We start from the raw sequence: 18,276 nt of genomic DNA on the forward strand, positions 1-18,276 counted from the left end.
TTGCATGTCCCAGTTACATTTCTGCTATTTCACTAATGCTGAAAAGATCCTGGGACTTTAAGGGTGGGGGATATGTTCTACCTTTAAGACCTTTACTGGCAAAAAGATCTAGGGCAACACATTCGTAGCACGCAATCTGAAGGTCACGATGTGTACTTTGTTGTTAGACGGTTACTAAAGGAGAAGATGTGCAAAGAACTGATAACTCTGGATAGTAAACTAAAGTGTGTGAAAGTTAAAGCCCTGGGCATTTGTTTTATAGACTCCTTAAACTTCTTGCTTATGAAAGTGTAGCAAGCTTCCACAGGTGGTGGGGTTCGAAAGTTGCAGCGGGCATTTCCCACGTTTAACACTTTTTAAAAACCCAGAATGATGTGGGGCCCATGCTGCTGACAGCATGCTGCCTGGGGAAAGCAGAATTTCTAGACTGACATCAGGACCACTGAGAGAAGCCATCTGACTTGCAGCAAGAGCTTGCGTATTCTTGGGAGCAGGATGTCATGGTTTTGAGACAGGCCCATATCCTGTACAGAGAAGAGACCATGAAAATGACAGAGGGCTGGCAATGGAAAAGATGTCGAGATGTGTGAAGAGAAACCGGACCCTTTTCAAATTACTTGGCACATCACCTGCCCAGGAAAGGAAGGCGAGGCCGTGTTCAGCCTCCCATGGTTTAGTAGTGACCGTAGCTTTTAAAAAGGAACCCTACGTTTGCCATGCAATCCAGAGTGTGTGCTGAAAGAGATGCAAATTTATAAAAACTCTGTAATAAAAAGGTCTCTCTTAAAAGAAAGAAACATCTGGTGGAGCAGTCTGGGGGTGCTGGTGGACCTCCAAAGATTTGCTAGCCCTCTGATAACAGGGCTTTTGACTAATCAATAATGGAGAATGCAGAAAAAATGCAGCTAGCCACCAGTTGGAGCAATTACGGGGCTCCCACTCTAGTGGAAGAAAATATCGGAGCCCCGGTGACTGGCTCATGGGCCACTGACATGAACGCGACTTCAGCTCGGAGCTTTCGGAGGGTAGGGACTGACGATACTCAGCTGTGCCCCACGGTCATTCACTTCAATCCCTCCTGTCCTCCTCCGCTGAGTTACCAGAGAACACTGTTTTCACAAAATCCCTTTCTGCTTTCTGCCAGCTTTCCCTGGAATAGCCTGCAGCAGCTTCTGTGGTAGGCTAGCCTCTTAAGAGCGATTAGCTCATTGCAGGTCAGTGTCTCCTGGCTGGCCCACCACGGCTGCACACCCTGACCAGGAGGCTGTTTCAAACTGGCACGTTGCCATCTTCCAATTCCGGAACAGACACCACCAGCTGGCTCGAGCCCAAGGATAGAGAGTCTTCAGGCGCATCGAACTCGATTGTGACCGCACCCTGCTCCCCGGACCTGTGTGCTTGGCCCTCTTCAGCACCGCTCTGACCCAGTAAGGGACAGGGTGCAAGAAACTGCAGCCCTGGCACGCCATCCCGCTTTCTGCAGGAAAAAACATGACACTTCACCAGCGTAGCTCTCTTGCCGGAGGAGCTGGGACTACGTCCTGGCTTGGCATAGTAATAATCCAAATGCATGGCTTCCTCCCTCAGCACCCCCACTGCAAACACTGTCCCAGCCCCACCGCCTCCTCCATTGGGGGGACTTGAGGAAAGCGTCTCTGAGCGAGAGCGGCACACGAGGCAGGCCCTGGCACTGCAGTATCCGATCTTGATTCATTGTGCTGCGTCCACAAGGAATTAACTAGCTGACAGGGGACAGCTGGCAACATTTATTGACCAAGTTTTTTTTTTTTTTTTTTTTTAAGCAAAAGAGCAAGTCCTAGCTTCATCGATCAGCCATTTATTATGTGAAATGATATTGAAGGAACCAGCAGACACCTAGCATCCTTCTTATTCCTCTAGTGGATGGAAGTAAAGGCCTATGTCTCAATTAACTCAATCCTGAGTTACTGGCCATGCTTTCTGACAAGAAGATTGGCAACGTCTGGCAAAGGCTATCTCCTTCCCGTTTAAGAAAAGAGAGTACCCAAATGACTGCAACAGGTCTGGCTGAAAATTTCACATCAAAATTGTTACTGCACAGAAAATAGGGTTTTGACTAAATTAATTTTTTTTTCTTTTTGCAAAAAGTGTCTGTCTGCTTTCTGCAGAAAATTCTGATGTTTAAAAACAAATGCCAGAACCAAAAAATTTGATTTGCTCGGCAGTGCCTCAGGAATGTTGTAGACCGTTGCCTCATGCCCCCGTTCGCCATTATGGGCCAGGTTCCCATGCAAACTCCATTTCCTATGCTGCCCTACAGCCATAGACTCCCAGGAGCGTTGTCGTTCAGTTGTCTCATATTCTCATTCTCCTGTATGGACCCCAGGCTCTCTGGCTGGACCACCCCTCCCAGGATGCACTAAAGCCACAGACTCTCATGGCTCATTGCCTCCCCCTTCACAAGAGGAGGCTACGGCCCATCATGACAGATGTGGGCTGACAGGGAACCCAGCCTGTCAAGAAGGGCTGCAGGAGACACGGCAGCAGCATTTCCAAATCAAAATACTTCACTTTTTGGCCGAAATATTTCAGTATTTGGATTTTCTAGAGCTGAGCAAATCTTTGTTTTGTTCCCCTTCCCCTCCCACCCCCAGTTCAGTGCCCAAACTGGAAAAAAAAAATTCATTTCAAGTCTAACTGAAGGCCGGCCTATGCTGGTTACATCACTCGCGGCTGTGAAAAAGTCGTGCCTCCGAGAGATGGAGTTAAGCTGACCTAAGCCCCAGTGTAGACAGCACTCAGGCACCATCTGTCTCTTAAGATGGAAAGATGAAAGCATCTTTCCTCTTCCATCGCCTGCTGGGGAGGTGGATTTGCTTTGGCAGGGGAAGAATCCCTTCTGCTCCTGTAAGCACTGAATCACTACAGCCCTGCAGCTGTAGCATCTTTAATGGGGATGTACCTTGAATCTTTTGTTTGACCTGAAATGACATTTTGGGGTTTGGTTTTTTTGGTTTTTCATGTCATTTTGTTGGTTTTGGTATTTTTTTTACCCTTAAAAAAATTAACAAATCTAGCTAAATTTTAAACAAAGGTCATTTTGAAACAGGGTCATTTTAAAAAATAAATGTGTTGAAAGTGGATCGTTTCGAATTTCTCTATTTGTTTTCTTTTCCTCTTCCATTTTTTATTTGGCAGAAATTATTTGCTGAATTTTATCTGGATTCGCAAATTGTTTCATTTGACCAAAAATATATTTTTCAGCAAATAAACTATTGACAAAAAAAATAAATAAAAAAAATTGTCCGGCTCTCAAACTGTAATTAAAAAAAAAATCAAGTTTTCTGTGGTATAAAGAAACATTTTTCCAATCTTCGCTAATCAAATATTTAGAGAAGGAATGCGAGGAATGGAAGAGCCGTGCCCCATAGTACAACAATGTTATTTAACATCTAAATTGCAGTAGCACTCAGAAGCCGACGAGTTTAAGCCCCCGTTGGGCTACGTTCTTTACAAAGATCTGATCATCCTTGCCCTAAAGAGCTTACAGTATTGTCTACCAACAGCCAGGCTTACCCCAGTGGACGAATACTCACACACTAAAAGCCTTTTACGGCATTCAGTAAAGGAAAGAAGCAAAGCTTTCTCTCGGCCTGCTGTTCAGCGGGGAGTAGCGGTGTCATTAAACAATGTGCTTTAATGAGATTGTCTTTCCCTGGGCTACATCTCAAAAGTTTCCATAATTCTGTATGTCGTCTCGGTGGGGGTCAGATTGCAGCCAGACACGGTGGGGAGCCCTGGGAGGTCGGGAAACAGCACAATGGACTAGACTTGGCTGGAATTTCAATGACCAAGTTTAAATGTGGACTTTTGATGTGGAAAAAAATGGGACAAATCATGGATTTCCACCCACGTTTCTGAGCAGTAATAGAGCCGGTGGACACTTTTTTCAAAATTGTTAAGGGGGGCGGGGGCGACGACAAAGATTTGAAACATTTTTTTGTGATTGTCACAATTTTTTTTACCAGTTCTACAGAGACCCCCTCCACTCTGAGCCCCACTGTCGGGGGCAGCACCCCTCACCAGCATGCAAGGACTGCCTGGCACTAGCCACCTCCAAAGGGCTGGTGAGAAAGCAGTGGCCTTCTGCGCCGTAGGCTGGTTCTCCTCTACAAAAGGGTCAGAGGCAAACCTTGGTTTTAATGTAATAAGGGAAATTTCTCATCCCAACCTGGCTGTGCCTTCCCAGTGCTCACGATCCACCCTTGTCTTCACCTTGTCTTCACCCCATGCCGCAGTTGGCCCAAGTAGCATAATGGGCAAGATCCTGACTGGTGTAAACCAGCATAGCTCTATTGTCTTCACTGGGACTAGCCTGATTTACACCAGTAAGGATTTGGGCCACTGTCTTTTTAATGTTGCTAATTTATTCCTATCCACTGTTCTTACTGATTTCTTCTTCTTCCTCCACATTTCCTGTCACATTCCTTCCGGGTTCATTTCTTTGGTTATTAATTCCTGTCACTCAGTTCTGACCGTGAACTTGAGTGAACCAGTCATGCTTGGGACATCCTCGCACCCTGAATTGTCTTTAATCTATGTAGGCTACAAATGCTGATGGAAAGTAGGAAGTTAACATCTTGTCCATTAGACGATTTCTACCCCCAAGGGCCATATTCCGCGTCCCTCGCTCACGCTCAGTGATGAGCTGGAACCAGTTGTTAAACTGTGAAGCCAGTTTAGAACCGGTTGTTAAAGGGTTGGGCAAACTCTGGCGGGACCGTCCTGTCGGTCCCACCTGAGCTCTCGGCTGGGGAGGCTCCCCTGTGAATTTTTACTCACCCGGCGGCTCTCCGAGCCTTTGGCTGCACTTTGATGGTGGGTCCTTCAGTGCCGCCGAAGACCCGGAGCGACTAAAGGAACTGGTTCTTCAGCTTCTGGCAGCTCATCACTGCTCACGCTGCGTCATACCTTGCACTGCGAGCAGGGGATTCGTTCATGTCACTGATGCTCCTTTCTTGGGTAAAGAACGACTCGGCTGCAGTCAAGATGGCAGAATCTAGCCCGAAGTGAGCACATTGCGGCGAGGGCTGTTTGTTTAGCCACACTGGTGGGGAGCGCAGCTCGCGACGCGATGCCGCAGTTAAAGGTTGCACATGCGAATGCTGAGTAGGTCCATGAGTAATTTCTTCATGGTGTTTCTTTGGGGAAATGAACAGTTGAATTAACCCTGAAAGTTCATTTGCCCGAAAAACTTTTTTTCTTTTTCTTTAATTAAGGTTGGTTGCTTAATTATGCGGTTTAAAGATGTCGTTTTTAGAGAGGCAAATTGGCATGTGTGGTTTGTGAGGCGTGATCTGGGCCCCTGCTTTCCCTTGACCAGGCCGCTTGCGCAGTGGCATATAGAGAGAGGTACAGAAGCCTCTCGTGCAGTGCTGAGAATCCTTCTGTGCCTGGGGACCCTCCAGTACCTGGATCTGCCACATCGTGTCTGCCTTGCACTGGGCAAGTGGTGCAAAGTAGACTTACTGCACTGAAGAATAGAAGCCTCAAGGGTTCGGGCCTTATTCCCCACTAGCCTGCACCTCACGAAGCTGTGTACACCAGTGCAAAGTGTAAAACGTTACCACGACAGAAGGCTGGAGACTTACATCAACTCTGCAGTGATGGAAATGATTGCACAAGACGCTGTGCAATAGAGAGTCAGGCCCTGGCTGTATCTTAGCACAGACCTGCTTCACTTGAACATTAGGGACAGAATCTTCACTTTAATAGGGTCTCTGAAGGTGGAAAAGCGTGTAGCTTTTAGGGAGAGAAGTTCTTGTAGTTTTTGCTGAAGGCACTAAAAGTTTCATAGAGTTTTAAGGGGAGAAGGGACCATTAGATCATCTAGTCTGGCCTCAGGCACAAGGCTAGAGTTGCCAAGTTTCTAATTCCAGAAAACTGAATACCCTCGCCCTGCCCGCTGCCATGCCCCTTCTCTGAGGCCCCGCCCCTGCTCACTCCATCCCCCCCTCCCTCCATCGCTTGCTTTACCCCCCCCCCCCCCCCCCCGCTCACATGCTCTTTTTCACTGCAAGGCCCAAACAGGCGTAGTTTTTGTTATGCTCAATTCAGGTTTTACTTGTTACAGGACGCAAGAGCTGGCAGCAAAATAATCAAAAAAGGGTAATTTTTTAAAAACATGAAGTTTCACAGAGGTTTTCATGATTCTTTCCCTCCCCTCTTCCCATTTTTCGTAACCAGCTCCATGTTTTTTGTCCACTAAAGTTATTGTAATTTTATGTGTGGAATTAGGACCACACGTTATCACAGCTGCAATGGGTCCATTAAAAGCCCACTCCTGAAGCCCAAATACAAATCCATAGAGCACAACCACAGAGATGCACAGCTGTCCAGATACCTATATAAATAAATCTGTCAAAACTGTCTCCCACCCCTACATGCAGTTACACACGTGTATTCATCTGTACACATCTAGCATGCAGTAACACATAGACTTCCACATTATTTAATATTACAATTGTTGTTTAGTGCCTAGAGATCCCAACTCAGATCAGGGCTCCAGGGTGGTAGGTGCTGGATATACACATAAAAAGAGAGAGTCTGCAACAAAGAGTTTATAATGTAGCTAGACAAAGGTGGGGAGAAATGTATGATCCGTTGGCTCTTCTGCAATTACTAGTCAACAACATTCACTTTTTAAGAAATAAAACATTTCTTTGAGTTCCCGTCTTTTAAAAACTTACGAAATGAATACACACATTTTATGTTGTCAATTTTTTTTGCGCGCAAGCCAGCAAAAGGAATAAAAGTCAAAGAATTAGGCTGCAAATTTTACACACATACAGGGCATGCATACACACACTTGCCTACGCAGAGGCACCCAGCTGGGAAGGGAGGAAGGTTGTCTGGAGGGGAAACGATGAGGTGGGGGGTGGAGGAGAGGGGATGGGGAGGGAAGGAGGCCAAGGACAAGAGCAGGGTGGGGGTGAGAGGGGGCAGTGAAAGAGAGAGGGGACGGTGTGGGGGGTATATGGGGTGGTTGGGGATGCAGGGGGAGGCAGAAGGCTACAGGTGCATGAGGATGGTGGGGCACGGGTCTATAGGGACATAATGGGAGTGCAGCAGTGTACGGAGGTGCAGGGGTGTGGGGGGTGAGGAACATGGGGGTGGCGGCTCTGGGGGGTGGAGAGGATGGGTGGGAGAGCACTGTAAGGGGTACAGAGCTGGGATGGGGAGGTGTGAGGATGCAGTGAGGGGGATGGGGGTGCAGCCCCATTCCCAGCACTGGGAGACGGGGATACACACCTCCAACGCCCGGGTGCTGGCGATGGGGCGGCAGACCGCGGTTTGCCTCAGTTGGAGCCCCGCCACAGGAGGGACGCGAGGAGGAGAGGGCGGGCAGCAGCAGGAGAGGCCTGCGCCACGACCCCTCAACAGCCCCCTGCGAGGCATGCTAGTTCATCCCCTGCCCCGGCCAATGGGAGCCACAATTGCAGGCGGGGGATGGGGCAGCATGCGGAGCCCCCTGGCCACCCCTAAGGCTAGGAGCTGGACATGCTGGCTGCCTCCTGGCCTGGGAGCCATGTGGCGCGGTGGCTAGCAGGGAGCCTGCCAGCCCCTCTAAGCGGCGCCGCCAGCCAGCCAGTCAAAGGCCCGGTCAGCGAAATCCCTTTTCGACCGGGTGTTCTGCTCGAAAACCAGACACCTGGTCACCCTACATAAGGCAGGTCAGAGAATTTCACCTAGTTACCCCTGAGTTGAGCCCAAAGACTTTAGTGAGACTAAAACATTTCGGTCCTGCAGAAACTAAACTGTGCCCAGACAGAGAACCGGAGGGAGCAAGGTGTCGCCCGCTGGCCGAAGCCCATGCAATGGCAGGACTTGATGAGGTGAGAGACCCCCAGATGAACCCCATCCCGGGCTGCAGAGGAAGGTGGAAAAGAGAAAATTTCTTCCCAGCCCCAAACCCAGAGTATCTCTGCTGACGGGAGTGGAGTTAATCCATAATTACAGTGATCTGAAGGCAGAATCTGATCGTCAACCAACCTGCAGAATGAAGGGTCTGTCTCTGGTTGGAGCTGGGGGTGTGATACCCGGCTCGAGACAAACCCACCTTAGCCCCTCGGGGACCCTACACACATACTTGGGGCAGCTAGCCTGTCCCGCCACTTGCACTGCCATGACCACACTCGATTGTAGCTCGCTGGGGCGATGGGAGCTAGCATGCATATGTCAGCTCCAGCTGGGAATCACGCCCCCCCCCCCAGCTCCATGAGTTTCCATTGACCAATTGATAAAGGCCATATCATAAATGGGGGACCTGCTGCCATGGTCTTACCAGCCAGGGCTTCAGCCGGCCGAGCTCACTTACGGCAGTGCTATTCTATCCTACTGCAGGATCAGTGTCTTTATCTGCTGGGGTTGGCAGTTTGTTTCCAAGCCCTGCCCCCTCCTTGCATGCCGGGGCAATGGTAGAAGTAGGACTTGGGCAAATGTCAGACAGAACTGTCAGGCTCTGCTGAGATTTCTGACCAGTAAAGTGTTCAGGTGGTATTGTGGAGTCTTCATCACTGGAGATTTTTAAGAGCGGGTTAGACAAACACCTGTCAGGAACGGAGTCCTGCTGTGAGTGCAGGGGACTGGACTAGGAGACGTCTCGAGGTCCCTTCCAGTCCTACGATTCTTTCATTAACATTCTTCTGTCCCTTCACTATTTGAAACTCTTTGTATTTTCCTCTTTAAGGACATGGGCAGCTTAAATTATGGACCGGGTCTCTGCCTCCATTTTCTCTCCCATCTTTTGCGGTCTTAAATATATTTAGACTGTAAGTTTTTGGGGGCAGGGACTGTCTCACTGTGTTTGTACAGCACCTGGCACAACGGGGCTCTGATCTCACTTGTGGCTTCAAGGCCCAAATAATACATAAAAGATCAGGTTGCAAAGTCAAGCATTGCCCAGTTAAGGAAATGCCAGATTTAAGGTCTGTAGAGGAAGGGGGGTGGAGGGAGGAGGGGACAACAGCAGGCCAGAGCAAGCCAGCACAGGTTTTTTTGTTTTGTTTTTTAAGGAATTAATTTTTAACTCCCTCAGCCTCCTGAGAAAGTCCAAGGAAGCTTCACCCCTCCACGGTCCGTGGGGTCTGTGTCCCCCTCTCCTTGGTTCATGGACCTCTGGTATGCAAACCCTGCTAGGCGGGTCCCTGGCGTGCACTTAGAGCACCCACGTGCCCCCTGCTCCCAAAGTGCAGCGCAGCGAGCGGGTGGGAGGCCTTGGGAGGAGGCGGAGTGGAGGTGGGAAGAGGTGGGGGAGGGCAGGGCCTTGGGGGAGGGGTGGGGCGGGGGAGGGCGGAGCCTTGGCGGAGGGGTCAGAGTGGAGGTGGGAAGAGGCGGGGGAGGGTGGGGCTTCGGGGGAGGAGGCGGAATGGAGGTGGGGGAGGGCGGGGCCTCAGGGGAGGGGTGGGGCGGGGGAGGGCGGAGCCTTGGCGGAGGGGGCGGAGTGAAGGTGGGAAGAGGCGGGGGAGGGTGGGGCTTCGGGGGAGGAGGCGGAATGGAGGTGGGAAGAGGTGGGGGAGGGCGGGGCCTCAGGGGAGGGGTGGGGTGGGGAGGGCGGGGCCTTGGAGGAGGGGCGGAGTGGAGGTGGGAAGAGGTTGGCTGAGGGGAAGGCCTTGGGGGTGGAGTGGAGGTGTGGCCTTGGGGGAGGGGGCGGAGCGGAGGTGGGAAGAGGCAGGGGAGGGCGGGGCCTTTGAGGAGGGGGCGGAGTGGAGGTGGGAAGAGGTGGGGGAGGGCGGGGCCTCGGGGCGGAGCGGAGGCCTGGGAGGGCAGGGCCTCAGGGGAGGGGGTGGAGTGGAGGTGGGGCGAGGCGGGAGAGGGAGGGCAGGGCCTCAGGGGAGGGTGGGGCGGAGCCAGGAGAGGGCGGGGCCTCGGGGAGGGGGCAGAGCAGAGGCAGTGGAGTGCGGGGCCTCGGGGGAATGGTGGGGCGGAGGCAGGAGAGGGTGGGGCCTCGGGCGAGGGGGCGGAGCGGAGGTGGGACAAGACAGGGGGGGAGGGCAGGGCCTTAGGGGAGGGGTGGGGCAGAGGGGCTGTGGAGCATCTGTTGGGAAAAATAAAAGGTCTGCGTCTGTGGTGCCCTGGCTGAGAGCCGAGCCAGGCCCGAAGGGAGGCGGGTATCAAAGGCCTGGGCAGAAACTCAGCATTTGCTTCCTTGGGTCCGTTGCCCGAGGCGCCTTCCCCCAGAACGCCAGCCTGTCGCCACACACTGCTCGGGGAAGGGACGCCCGTTGGGGAGTAACAAAAGAAGTTAAAGCGGAAACGCTGTCCAATGCAGCGATTACAGTCGCGGGAGGGAGGCGTCATGGATCTAGAAGCTGAAGAAAAAGACTTGGGCAAATGTCAGACAGAACTGTCAGGCTCTGCCGAGATATCTGACCAGTAAAGTGTTCGGGTTTTCCGGGGGGGTAAGATGTAGTGTAAGTGATCATGGTGCCTCGTGCTTAACTTAAAGTCCATTATCCGATCGAAGCAAGCGGGAGCTGAATTACCCAGCAGCACAAGGCTCGAGGAATGGGGCAGGAAATGCGAAGTCAGAAAGAACAGGAGGACTTGTGGCACCTTAGAGACTAACACGTTTATTTGAGCATAAGCTTTCCTGAGCTACAGCCCACTTCATCGGATGCATTTGAAGCTTATGTCAAATAAATGTGTTAATCTCTAAGGTGCCACAAGTCCTCCTGTTCTTTTTGCAGATACAGACTAACACGGCTGCTGCTCTGAAACCTGTCAGAAAGAAACACTCAGACTTTGCACACTGCTACTGATGGGCAAGGGGAAGTGAGGGACTTGGCAGGAAAGGCCAGATCTTCACCTCCCGGGTTGGCGGAACCTGCTCCTCATGGTGTTGTAGGGTCCCCAGCCCAGAGAAGAGGGGACCCTGTTACAGCCACCAGCTGTAACATCTTGCGAGTCAGCTCACGTTGGAGCAGCTCACGGCGTTTCGCTCTGGCCGTCTCCAGTTCGGTGCCTGGCGGGTTGCCTAAGAGGGCGTCTGGATTTCCAGAGGCGCTCCTCAGCCAGCGTGAGGCATATGACTGTGCTCAGGGCGCTGGGTGCCTCTTGTTCAAATTTGGTCATAAATTAACATACAGTGTAAATGAAGGAGATGCACAAATACTGCACCACACTAAGCGTACACGGTGAGAGCGCGACCTCAGTGCAGGGCAAAGGCTGTACGTTTAAAGCAAAAGGAGGAGACTCAGCAGGGGAGGGTCTCCCAGCCACGTTCGCTCCCTGCGGCACATCTCCCTGACGTAATTTAAAGTAGATCATTGCCAGCCTAGTCATCCCACGTGCAGTGGGACTCTGGGACTCTTCAGGTTCTCTTTTTAAACACACGCAGGGTTTTTGCAGCTGCCCACTAATTCGGGGGCCGGATGGTGCCATTAAGGCCCAGCCCTGAAGAGGGGGCAGTACAGAGCGGTCTTGGCTTCACGGGTAGCTGGGGGGGGCCTCTTCGCGCAAGGTCCAGGCAGCTCAGGGGCTTCATTCGAAAGCAACTGGAGCTGAAAAGATGATTGATACTTGCGGGGATCAGCAGTAGCACTTTCTTCTCCTCCTCCTCCTCCGGACTTCTTATGAATGGCCAAAATTATTCACTAGTAGTTCTGAGTACACTGAAACTGCGTTGCTGGCTGAATAAACTAGTCGTCCAACAATGTTTGCCCAGCTCTAGCTGCCACGGCCCCTGCTCCTAAGGGGAGAGTAACAGGCCTGGGGCTGGGCTCCGTGGAGCAAGCAGGCTGGCTAGAGCTCAGGGGAAGCAGTGGCCCTCTGACTCCAGAGCTCAGCGAGGTCTTCCATCAGTGGCTGTTCGTCAGGGACGTGGAGCCTGAATGGTGGAGGAAATCTATGAGCAGGGAGGCAAAGTGCTGCACCCAGGGTTGGAGGGGGAAGGCCCGCCAGTTAAGGAGAAGGATGCTCCAATGGTTAGAGCACTACGTGATGTCGCGGTAGAGCGGGCTTGAGTTGCTACTCTGACACAGACTGACTGTGTGATCTTGGGCAAGTCACTTAGCCTCTCTGTGCCTCAGGTTCGCCTCTGTAAAATGGGGATAACAGTGCTCGCAGGGGTGGGGTGAGCATGTCAGACTGGGAGGTGCTTGGATACTGGGGTAACAGGGGCCATGGGTGCCTGAGAGGTGTCTGTGACCAGCCAAATGGGCCATTGGGTTTGTGGCAGTGGGGCTGGATTAAGGCACAAGCGACCTAGGCTGAAGGGCCGGCTCTTGAACCATACATCGGCACTGGCCAGGGAGCTGCGGTGAATGGCTGCATGGGGGAGCTGGCCAGGAATGGGGTGGCAGAGAGCCCTGGGAGGGTGGATATGAGGGAGTGAATAGGGCAGTGTCTGCAGCAGGAGCCAGTCACTGATTGACCTGGCCAGGAGAGCATTACCTAAGCAACATCCATGTGTGTGTGTGTGTGTTTGCCTCCTGCCCAGGTTCATCTAGCCCTGCCTGGAGGTGTGAAAGTAGTGCCATGCCCAGACCCCTCTTAAAGGGAAGGTCATGATATAGAACGGCTGCACTTTCCTTAACGGCCGGAGAATGTTTTCCCACCCCTGCACTCAGCTATTGCAGATACGGCTAAGCCAACTAACCAGCCTTTTAAACAATCACTTTGGGGTTAAGAACAAGCACGGCGTTTTCAGCCTTAAGGGAGTTTCTTTTTCCCTGCAGAAAATTAAACTCCTTGTCTAAAAACAATGGCTTAAAGGATAAAGCACCTTCCCACCCATAATTATAGCATGACTAGTGTGACTGTAAAATAATACATCCCATAGGTGCAAGAAAATTGGAAAGTAGAAGGAAATAGCTAAGCTGAGTTTTTGAAAGCGTCCTGAATAACTACTATGGGTTTGATTCTGATTTGCACTGCCAGAATGGTGTAGAGAGGCCTTGTTGTAAATGAGAATCAGGCTTCTGAATTTGCTCAGGGTGATTAAATACACCCAAATGCAGGGAACGGATGGTCTGTGTATTCCCCCAGCAGATTCTTTAAAGACAGAATGAAGTCATGTAAATCGGACCCATACTTCACAAATCCCAATGGAAGGAGTTTCTTCCATTAGGTCAGCTAAAGACCAAAATCACTTGGAATCATTCCAGTTTCCTTTATTTACAGTTGCATTTCTTTTTTTCTCCTGGGGGGTGCGGGAGAAGAGAAGACAATACAAAACACTTGATCAGGCTCCCCAGCTCTCTGGAGTATGAATTATTCACTACGCCAACAAATAAACATGCCATAAGGAAATTACACAAAACATTGAGTCAACAGGAAATACCAACCCAACTTCATTACGTGGTCAGATGGGAATGGGGTGCAGGGAATGCTCCTGCTAGAGGAATGGAAGGATGCCAGACGGAGGCAATTCCACCTTCCTGGCCAGGGCAGACTCTGTACAAAATGATACTGGGAAGTATCTGACCCTGAAAGCTCAGTGTGGTCTCTGAGGCTGTCCTGAAGATGCTGGGATCACACCGGTGTCTTTGTTCCCTTCTTAAGGAGTGGCCTGCTCATTGAGAAGCACAGCGAGGATAATTACAAATATGTGTCCAAAAGACACGATAGTGGGGTCTCCAGTTAGCTTCTTCTGAGACAGTCCTGAGGCTGTTCAACAAAATCTGCCTCCCTCGGCCCTGTTTTAGTGGCTGGCCCCCGCGCCACCCCTATTGGGCTTGGGCACCCCACCATCATGCCCAAAAGGCCATATTTGAGTGACTGGCATGGCAGCACCAGTCAGGTTTGGCCCAGCAAGGAGAACAGGCTCTGGGGCTACGACTTCCCCCCCAACATAAATGGACAGGGCCTGAGGGGAGCCTCGGCTCCACCCCCACGTGCGGCGGAAGCAGCATGCGAGGGCAACGAGGAGTCCGGTGGCACCTTAAAGGCTAACGGGTTTATTTGGGCATCAGCTTTTGTGGGTAAAAGCCCCACTTCTTCAGATGCAAGGGGAAATCTTCTACTTCTGATAAAGGACTGGGCCAGGTTATTGCCCCACTGGAGAAAAGGTACTAAACTGTGACTGTCTGAGTTATAATTCATGCCCTGGTCAGTCGCTGGTACAGAGCAGCCGCATGGCTCCCTGGGCTGAGCACAGCCTGGTTACGATCTAACCCCGCATGAAGAGCCTGCTGCTGCCTGGCCACGCTTTTCTGAGCAGGCTGCTGAGGGCCCAGGAGAGCTCTGACCTCAGCCTCTGTCCAGGCCCTGCCCTGCATTCATAGAAACCAATGGGAGTTTAGCCACAGCCAGGGCCCAGCTCTTGATTTGGACCATGCAGGGTTGGAGAAGCATGGAACAGCTTCCTCTCTGGAGAGGGAGGGAGGCCGAGCCGCGCTGGAGCTGGAGGAGAGGGAGGGAGGCCGAGCTGCACTGGAGCTGGAGGAGAGGGAGGGAGGCCAAGCCATGCTGGAGCCGGAGGAGATGGAGGGAGGCCGAGCAGCGATGGAGAGGGAGGGAGGCTGAGCAGTGCTGGAGAGGGAGGGAGGCTGAGCAGCGATGGAGAGGGAGGGAGGCTGAGCAGCGATGGAGAGGGAGGGAGGCGGAGCAGCAGCGATGGAGCTGGAGGAGAGAGAGGGAGGCTGAGCCATGCTGGACTGGGAGGAAACGGAGGGAGGTCGAGCCGCATCAGGAGCTGGAGGAGAGGGAAGAGAGGCCAAGCCATGCTGGAGCCGGAGGAGATGGAGGGAGGCTGAGCTGCATCGGGAGCTGGAGGAGAGGGAAGGAGGCCGAGACGTGCTGGAGCAGGAGGAAACGGAGGGAGGCCGAGCCACGTCAGGAGCTGGAGGAGAGGGAAGAGAGGCCGAGACGTGCTGGTGTGGGAGGAGAGGGAAGAGAGGCCGAGCAGGGCTGGAGCTGGAGGAGAGGGAGGGAGGCCGAGACGTGCTGGAGCAGGAGGAGAGGGAAGAGAGGCCAAGCCATGCTGGAGCTGGAGGAGATGGAGGAAGGCTGAGCTGCATCAGGAGCTGGAGGAGCGGGAAGGAGGCCGAGCCGAGTTGGGAGCTGGAGGAGAGGGAAGGAGGCCGAGATGCGCTGGAGTGGGAGGAAACGGAGGGAGGCCGAGCCACGTCGGGAGCTGGAGGAGAGGGAAGAGAGGCCGAGACGTGCTGGAGGGGAGGAAACGGAAGGAGGCCGAGCCACGTCGGGAGCTGGAGGAGAGGGAAGAGAGGCCAAGCAGGGCTGGAGCGGGAGGAAACGGAGGGAGGCCGAGCCGCATCGGGAGCTGGAGGAGAGGGAAGAAAGGGCAAGCAGCGCTGGAGTGGGAGGAAACGGAGGGAGGCCGAGCCGCATCGGGAACTGGAGGAGAGGGAGGGAGGCCGAGATGCGCTGGAGCCGGAGGAGAGGGAGGGAAGCCGAGCCGCGTTGGGAGCTGGAGGAGAGGGAGGGAGGCTGAGATGCGCTGGAGCCGGAGGAGAGGGAGGGAAGCCGAGCCGCGTCGGGAGCTGGAGGAGCGGGAGGGAGGCTGAGCAGGGCTGGAGTGGGAGGAGAGGGAGGGAGGCCGAGACGCGCTGGAGCGGGAGGAAACGGAGGGAGGCCGAGCAGCATTGGGAGCTGGAGGAGAGGGAGGGAGGCCGAGACGTGCTGGAGCAGGAGGAGAGGGAAGAGAGGCCAAGCCATGCTGGAGCTGGAGGAGATGGAGGAAGGCCGAGCTGCATCAGGAGCTGGAGGAGCGGGAAGGAGGCCGAGCCGAGTTGGGAGCTGGAGGAGAGGGAAGGAGGCCGAGATGCGCTGGAGTGGGAGGAAACGGAGGGAGGCCGAGCCACGTCGGGAGCTGGAGGAGAGGGAAGAGAGGCCGAGACGTGCTGGAGGGGAGGAAACGGAAGGAGGCCGAGCCACGTTGGGAGCTGGAGGAGAGGGAAGAGAGGCCAAGCAGGGCTGGAGTGGGAGGAAACGGAGGGAGGCCGAGCCGCATCGGGAGCTGGAGGAGAGGGAAGAAAGGGCAAGCAGCGCTGGAGTGGGAGGAAACGGAGGGAGGCCGAGCCGCATCGGGAACTGGAGGAGAGGGAGGGAGGCCGAGATGCGCTGGAGCCGGAGGAGAGGGAGGGAAGCCGAGCTGCGTTGGGAGCTGGAGGAGAGGGAGGGAGGCCGAGATGCGCTGGAGCCGGAGGAGAGGGAGCGAAGCCGAGCCGCGTCGGGAGCTGGAGGAGCGGGAGGGAGGCTGAGCAGGGCTGGAGTGGGAGGAGAGGGAGGGAGGCCGAGACGCGCTGGAGCGGGAGGAAACGGAGGGAGGCCGAGCAGCATTGGGAGCTGGAGGAGAGGGAGGGAGGCCGAGACGCGCTGGAGCGGGAGGAAACGGAGGGAGGCCGAGCCGCATCGGGAGCTGTTTTTTCACCACCTGAAGAAAAGGCGAAGACGTTGGTACTTGACTTTAGCCCTGTCAGACGTCTCTGTGACGTCAGCAGAACGTCCAGTCTGCGCAAAGTACACGCCTGCTTACGTCTTCGCAGGATTGAGAGTGGAGCATCTCCTGGACAGGGAGCAAGTGGGATGGGAATGGAAGTGGGCTGTGCAGGTAGACAGACGTCACTCTTCTCTTTCTTTTCTTCCTTATTTCTTTCCTCTCTTCTTTTGCTCTCGTATTACACAATAATACTAAGAAGGTGTAGCTGGGGGGTCACCCCGCTCCGGCCCTGGAGAGGGCTGCCTGGGGGAGCCAAGAGCAAAGGCAGCCCTGGAGAGGGCTGTGGCTGGGAAAAGCTCGGCTGACTGGGGGAAGCAGCCACAGCTGGGGCCGTGCCCAGTCAGGCCGCAGCTGGCCCTAGAAGAGGGCTGTGAGCCTGGAGCTGGAGGAGCCTCACTCTAGCCCTGGAGCGGGAAGGGCCTGGCTGCCTGGGAGCAAGGTACCAGAACTGGAGCAGGGCTGGGGAAGGGCAAAGGGAGCTGGGGAGCTCCAGCCTGGTACACCCCCAGGCTGCGGGCCTTGGAGAAGGCCGACAAGGGTACTGGGGCTGCAGAGGGGTAACACAGGGGCTGCAGAGGGGTAACACAGAGGCAGCAGGCCCTAACCCCTTGCCAGTGATGAGTGGCCATTACACTGCCGTCTGCCCCAGTGAGCAGGGGCTAGATGGTGACGGACAGTAGCCACTGAGGCAAGGTGGGTTTAGAGGGTTGGGGGTTCCCCTGGGAGGGGAGACCCAGAGTGGGGGTACTGCAGAGGGCAGAACCCCAGGGTAAGGGGCACTGGGGTCCAGGAGGGACACAGGGCCAGCGACAGGTGAGACACCGGCCTGCAGAGGGCGCTCCATACGCTGGAGAGCTAATTCCCAGGACGACCAGCAGGAGGCGCCGCACCGCTGAGCCGTCGCCCTGCTACAGAAGGGTACTTACATTGCAGTAGCATTTAGACACCCCGGTCATGGATCAAGGCCCTGTTGTGCCAGGCACTATACAAACTCAGAACAAAAATGATGGTCCCTGCCCCGAAGTTGCTCCTAAAATCTTGTCATTCTCTCTTGACTCTGGTTCTAAATGACTTTGTCTTTGCTGATCTCTATGGTTGTTTGTAACCTATTGCCCCTAGCTATCTGTGCACCACCGATGTAGTGTTCCTGGGGGCTTTGCAGGAGTTCAGGGCCCAAGCCTGCAAACTCTTCATGCATATGCTTATCTTTAATCCCCTGGAGTCGACGGAATGTCGATGGAAAATTAAGCACGTGAGTAAGACTTTGTAGGAACAGAGCCATAGTAAGTGCTTATTCCCTATGCTTAAAGTTAAGCATGTGCTTAAGCGCTTAGCGGAATCGGAGCTTAGAACTGGGGTGGGCAAACTTTTTGGCCTGAGGGCCACATCGGGGAATAGAAATTGTATGGCGGGCCATGAATGCTCACAAATTGGGATTGGGTATGGGAGGGGGTGAGGACTCTGGCTGGGGGTACGGGCTCTGGAGTGGGGCTGGGGATGAGGAGTTTAGGTGTAGGAAGGTGCTCTGGGCTGGAACTGAGGGGCTCAGAGGGCGGGAGGGGGATCAGGGCTGGGGCAGGGGTGCAGGAAGGGGTGCAGGTTCCGGTTGGGAGTGCGGGCTCTGGAGTGGGGCTAAGGATGAGAGGTTTGGGGTGCAGGAGGGTGCTTGGTGCTGGGATTAAGGGGTTTGGAGGAGCGGGAGGGGGATCAGGGCTGGGACAGGGGGTTGGGGCATGGGGAGAGGCTCAGGGGTGCAGGCTCCGAGTGGCACTTACCTCAAGCAGTTCCTGGAAGCAGTGGCATGTCCCTTCTCCAGCTCCTACGCGTGGAGTGGC

The sequence above is a fragment of the Eretmochelys imbricata genome, chromosome 3, assembly GCF_965152235.1.
Source record: "Eretmochelys imbricata isolate rEreImb1 chromosome 3, rEreImb1.hap1, whole genome shotgun sequence".
Lineage (NCBI taxonomy): Eukaryota > Metazoa > Chordata > Testudines > Cheloniidae > Eretmochelys > Eretmochelys imbricata.